General features: G+C 44.8%; 1 pseudogene; it reads left to right on the top strand.

The window, feature by feature from the left end:
• The first annotated feature begins 5064 nt into the window (after nt 1-5064).
• LOC123821153 lies at nt 5065-5766 on the top strand (annotated as a pseudogene).
• Nucleotides 5767-6352: the final 586 nt, after the last annotated feature.

Below are 6352 nucleotides of genomic sequence, written 5' to 3'. Positions count from 1 at the left end.
GTGAATTCAGTCTGCTGGAATGACTGTTAACAAACAACAATTACACTACAACACAGTGAGTGGTGCCATGGAAGTGTCCAAAAGCTTTGGGAACAGAAAGAAAGAAAACCTAGCTCTTGGTGCAGTAGCAGGAAAAGCAGCTCAGCAGGAGACTGGGGACTGGCTGTACACAGCTAAACAGCCTGGATAGTCTCACAGGAGATGGAGAGACACTGAAGGCTCAAGGTGGGGGTACAATTTAGAAAGATCACCCTTCTAGATGCATGGAGGGGAGGTCAGCAGCCAAAAGGATCAGTTAGAGTGCAGGCAAGCGTTGAGGGTTAAACCAAGGCAGAGGCACTGAAGATGGAAAAGAAATAATGGATTCAAGGGGAAAAAATCAGAGGTGATATAAATAGGGCTTTTTTAAAAATCCTCACCTGAGAGGATATGTTTTACTGATGAGAGAGAGAAATGGTTTTGGGGGTGGGGGGGGGGAGAGAGAGAGAGAGAGAGAGAGAGAGAGAGGGGGAAAGAAAGAGAAACATCGATGTGAGAGAGAAACTGATCGGTTGCCTGCCATATGTGCCCCACCCGGGGATTGAACCCACAACCGTTTAGTGTATGGGCTGATGCTCCAACTAACAGAGCCAACCAGCCAGGGCAGGGCTTTTTTTCTCCTGTGGGGTAATGTGCAGCTTCAGATTTATTTTCCATAAAAATAACTTTGCATCTGTCCCTGATCATGGCTGAAGAATCACGGAGACCTTGGTTTTAGGTTAGGTAATTTCAAGCTTCCAGGAAATGCAAGTCAGATCAGAAGACTAGATTTCAAATCACATCTGTCTACATGGAACAAGTCACTTCCATTCTCTGAAACTCAATCACGTCATTTGCAAAGTGAGAAACATGATATCTGTCTTGGAGCTCATTGTGGTAGCCACTCATCTGGGTGCCAGTATAGCCTCATCCGATTTTATCTTTTCTAGAACATCAGCCCCCACCACTTACTGAACACTTACTTTGTGCCAAGCATTATTCTAACAAGCATTAACTCACTTAATCCTCACAACAACCTTAGGGGATAAGTACTATTGTTATTATCATTTTGCTGATAAAGAAATAGGCAAAAAAAAAGATGCAGTAATTTGCCAACTTCTCACAGAAAGGGGTAAAACGATGATGTGAAGTCAGGAGACGCCTCATAATTGCCTCAGCAAGCCCCTACCCTTATGCACAGGACTTCCAGGCTCTCCCTCCTGAGTTCTCCGTCCTCCCCTGTGCTGTCCAAGAACCTTGCTCTTTCAGTCCTGCTTCCTAGCACCAGGTGGACAAAGAACAATCTCAGCTCTCTGCTGTCATTGCCAGATGCTGCCACAAGATGTCAGATTTGGAAGCCAGTGCAGCAAAGTTGGTTCAGGTGGTCTGTTGGGAAGCTCTTACTGGTCCAAGTTACAGTAGGGTCCCACACTGGGGCCTAAGGCTTCATTTCTTCCAGATTCTCACCCATGTGCTTTGATATTGTTCCTCAGAGCACACTGGGAGTGTGTGTGGGGGGTGGGGGGATGAGGAAGGGAGTCTTTCAAACCAGTGGGGCTTCTAACACCTTATTGGTTCTGAAAAACCAACCTGTTTCCTTTCTGATAGGTCCTTTTTGGATTCCTGGGGGTTCTTTCCTACCATAATGCCATGGGCAGAGCCATGCCAATTGATATCACTAGTTGCACCTAAGTTCAAGTTTCAAGCAACTGAACCTGTGGTCAAAATGTGTTTACATACAAGAAACCCTCACCGGGCAACTTGCACAAATTGGCTCACCCTCACTGAGTCTGACTACTAAAGGGAGAAATGGCATTTTCTAAACACACACATATACATTAAAACCCCCCAACAAGATGCCCTGTTGTATCTTTTTTTTTTTTCAGGATAATGAGTGTTAATCTCCCTTGCCTATGCATAACTAACGGGGCACAAGTGACTACTGTCTGAACAAAAGCCTACTGCAGAGTGTACAGTTTAGTTCCCTGACATATCAAAGTGCTAGAAGCTTCTCTCTCTATGCCTAAGGAGGCTACTACATACTTTGTGGCCATTAGGAACTAAAAGCTTCCCACAACAGAAGTTATGTTACAGAACAGAGCCAAGGGGGGAGTTGTACAATACACTATTACCGAAAGGACCCCTCACTAGGTTCGCTATGTCCACTGCCAGAAGAAAGATGTCTCTCAATGCCAGAGATTTGTGAAAAAGAAAGTAATTATTTATTTAAAGATATACAGACTTAGAGTAGTGACTTAACATCTTCATTAAAGTATTAAAGTCCTTTAGGACACCCAAAGATGCACACAGTCCTTCCTTCTCCCTCTGCCCAGTCCAGGGTACCATATTTCAGGAAAAGAAGTAGAAGTCCATGATTCGGGCTCTCAGCACCATGAGCCGTGTCACCATCATGATCTCCAGTTAATCCAAAGCCATGTGGCATCTTCTCATGGCCCACCAGCAAGAGTCCTTTCACCCCTTTTCTTCCAGGCAAAGCCTCTCCTGCTTCCTAAGCCACATTGCAAAAGGGAGAACCCCAAAGCCACGTGGTCCTCACTCTTGCCAAAGCTGTGGGGTCCCCACTCTGCCAAAGCCACATGGTTCTCCCCTCACATGGCTGCCGTGCCTGGGTTTAAATCGTCGTGCCAATCTTCCTCTGTAGCCCCATTTCCAACTCCTCCCACACTCAGTTACACCTGCCAGCATTCCTGTATTCTTCCAGCTTTACTGGGCTGCCATCCTAAATCTGGGCAGGTGTGGCCCCATGGCAGGGAACCAATCTTCTCCAAGCTCTCATGCAGGCACTATAACCAGGGGGAGCTGCCTCCCAGTTACATCTTAGGTGGAAGTCACTTCCATCCCCCTGGCTCAAAGCAGGGCCACAGCTATTTAACATATCTATGAGACCAGTTAATGGTTATAGATATGTTAAATAACCACACCAGAGGTTAGCTGCAAAGCTGTTGCCATACAACACAGCTCCCAATGGCCCTGCTCCATGTGTCCCATCCCCCAGCCTAGCCTTGTGGAGTTGGGGGGGGCGGCGGGGAATGGTGAGGACATCCTGTATATTTTTCTAATATTTCCTGGACATCTTGAGTTCTGGACACCATTACAAATCCCTATTTGGGGCTCCCTCTTGGCTGTACCCTGTTATAGTTAGGGTGGGCCAAAGGGCCACCAAGACGTGATGAAGTGTTGTTAAAGTTCCTTTGTGCACTTATTTCAGAAGGCTTGTTACAGGGTGCAGCCAAGAGGGGGGACCCCAAGTGGGCATTTGAAATGGGGTCCAGAACTTAAGGTGTCCAGGAGATTTTAAGGTGTCTCCACCCCACCCCCCCAACGGTGTGGGTTGGGGGAAGGGACAAATGGAGCAGGGCCATTGAGATCTGTTTTGCATAGCAACAGCCCTGCAGCTACCCTCTGGCGTGGTCATTTAACATATCTATAGCCTTTGGCTGGTCGCTTAGATATGTTAAATAGCTGTGATCATCTCTGAGCCAGGGGAATGGAAGTAACTTCCCCAACAAGATGTGACTGGGGGCAGATCCCCCAAGCTACAGCGCCTGCGTGGGAGCTCGGAGAAGATTGGCTCCAGGACATGGAGCCACGCCTGCCCAGACTCAAGATGGCAACCCAGTAAAGCTGGAAGGATACAGTTCTGGCATGTGAAGCCGAGTGTGGGAGGAGTCGGAAATGAGGCTGCAGAGGAAGATTGGCGTGGGGATTTAAAACCCAGACTTGGCGGCCATTGGGAAAAACCATGCTGCTTTGATGAGGGAGAACCATGCTGCTTTAGGGGAGAGAACCATGCACAGCCCTGAGAAGGAGAACCATGCTGCTTTAGGAAGGAGAGCCATGCGCAGCCCTGAGAAGGGGAGAACCACGCGGCTTTGGCGGAGTGGGGACTCTCCCCTTCCTGCAGCCCTGAGAGGGAGAACCACGAGGCCTGGACAGAGTGGGGACCCCCACAGCTTTAGAAGGGGAACCACCACCTGGTTTTAGCAGAGATCCTGGCGACTCAGCCAAGGGTGCCGGGAACCCAGGGAGGTCTCCCAGTCGAGAGGGGGTACTAACTGGGAAGAACCAGAGGACTGCCTGAGCTGTGGACTTCTATTTCCTTTCCTGAGATACGGTACTCTGGACTAGGCAAAGGGGGAAGGAAGGACTGTGACTGTGTTTGTGAGTGTTTTTAGGGACTTTAGGATTTTTGATAAAGACATTAGGACACTACTTTAAGTTAGTATAGCATTAAATAAACATTTCCTTTCCTTTTCACAAATCTCTGGCATTGAGAGACGTCTTTCCTCTGGAGGTGGACATAACGGACCCGGGGCCTTCTTTCAATAATAGTATATTGTCCTAGGCCCCCCTTGTTCTGTTCTGTAACAGGCTGAGGACTGCAGTCTTCTCTCCTGGGCAGAGAGAAGCTGAGGCTCAAATCTACTATAAATGTGAGATTAACCCACAGCAACAGCAGGGGAACACTTCAGAAAATCAGAGTATCCTACAGTATAACACAGTAAGTCAGCCAGATTTAATGAAGAAAACACAAGATACTCAACTAAATTTGAATTTCAGAAAAACAACCAATAATGTTTAGGATAAGCATGTCACCTGCAATATTTAGGCCAAAACTTTCTCTAGTCATTGATTATCTAATTGATAATCAGTCAATCAATAAATTATTTATATTGATTATTTAGATAAATAACCAATCAATAAATTATTAAATTTAAAAATAAATTATTGATTGATTGATTATTTATCTAAAATTGAAATTTAACTGAGTATCCTAAATTTTATCCATAAGAGGTATAATCACAATCAGAACCAAATCAAATTCCTAAGAAGGCAAAGTCAAGTTATTTAACTTCAGTTAAAATTCACTTGGCTATTAACACTAACCAAACTTTTTTTTCTCTGAAATGGTGGTTCTTAAGCCAGACTGCACATTGGGATTAGCTGAGGAATTAAAAATGCAGATACGTGGGAGAACTAGATTGGCTTTCCTGGACAGGGCAGGAGCCACAGTTCCCCCTTCCCATGCGGGTGGGCCATGCCTCTGCCAGACCCTCGTCTCAAGTTCAAGCACTTGTCCTGGATAATTGCAAAAGAAATGAGGGGAAAATTGAGGACATAACAGCTGACTGTGTGACCTTAAAGTTATTCAGTTTAATAAATGTAGGCTTGATTTCAGTTTTAAATCTCCCCAAACTACCAAATTGAAAAAGCTTTAGCTCAGTGACAATAGACTACATGGAGGTCTGGACATGTAGGAAAAAAAAACTTTCAAATCTAAACTTAAGTGAAAATAAGCTGAAAGATATTAGCACCTTGGAACCATTGAAAAAGCTGGAATTTCTGAAAAGCCTGGATCTGTGTACCTGTTTACCTGTTACTAACCTGAACACCTAGAGAGCCTTCTAGCTCCTGCCCCAGCTGGCCTACCTGGGCGCTATACCTGAAAGCAGCGAGAAGCCCCTGACTCAGACGCTGAACACATGGTGAGGGCAAAGAAGAGAAGGATGAAGAAGTAGAAAATGAAGAGAATGAGGAGGCTGAGGATGATGGGAAGGAAAAGTTTGATGATGAAGAAGATGAGATTGAAGACAAGATGTAGAAGAGGAAGAGGATGTGCATGAAGTCAGTGGGAAGAAAGAAGAATTTGGATGTGATGGAGAATCTGGTGAAGATGAAGATGATGAGGATGAGGATGAAGAGGAAGAGATTGAGAAAGGCAAAAAGAAGAAAGAAACATGATAAAAAAGAAGATGATTAAGACCCCAAGTAATTTGCAAGTAAAGAACTGTTCAGTATGGGTTGGACTGCTCTTACAGATTTGGTAGCTCAGTTTTTGTATTTTTATATACCAGTAATGAACTATTAGAAATGGAAATTAAGGAAACAATGCCATTCGCATGCTTCAAAAAAGAATAAGATACTGAGGAATAAATTTACCAAGAATGTAAAAAACCTGTACTCAGAAAATTACAAGACACAGCCCTCGCTGGTGTGTCTCAGTGGATTGAGTGCTGGCCTCCAAACCAAATTGTTGCCAGTTTGATCTCCAGTCAGGGCACAGGCCTGGGTTGCAAGGCAGGTCCCCAATTGAGGGTGTACAAGAGGCAACTTGTACACATTGATGTTTCTTTCCCTCTCTTTCTCCCTTCTTTTCCTTCTCTCTAAAAATAAATAAGTAAAATGAGTTAAAAAGATTTTTTTAAAGGGAAGAAAATTATAAGATACAGAAGGAAGAAATTGAAGAATATACAAATAAGAGGATGCACATACCATGTTCATGGATGGGAAGAATTAACATCGTTAAAGTGCC

Source organism: Phyllostomus hastatus, unplaced genomic scaffold, assembly GCF_019186645.2.
Source record: "Phyllostomus hastatus isolate PE091 unplaced genomic scaffold, TTU_PhHast_1.1 phas_contig_38, whole genome shotgun sequence".
NCBI lineage: Eukaryota > Metazoa > Chordata > Mammalia > Chiroptera > Phyllostomidae > Phyllostomus > Phyllostomus hastatus.
The sequence above is the reverse complement of the archived record's forward strand: the minus strand, read 5'-3'. Positions and strand labels throughout refer to the sequence as shown.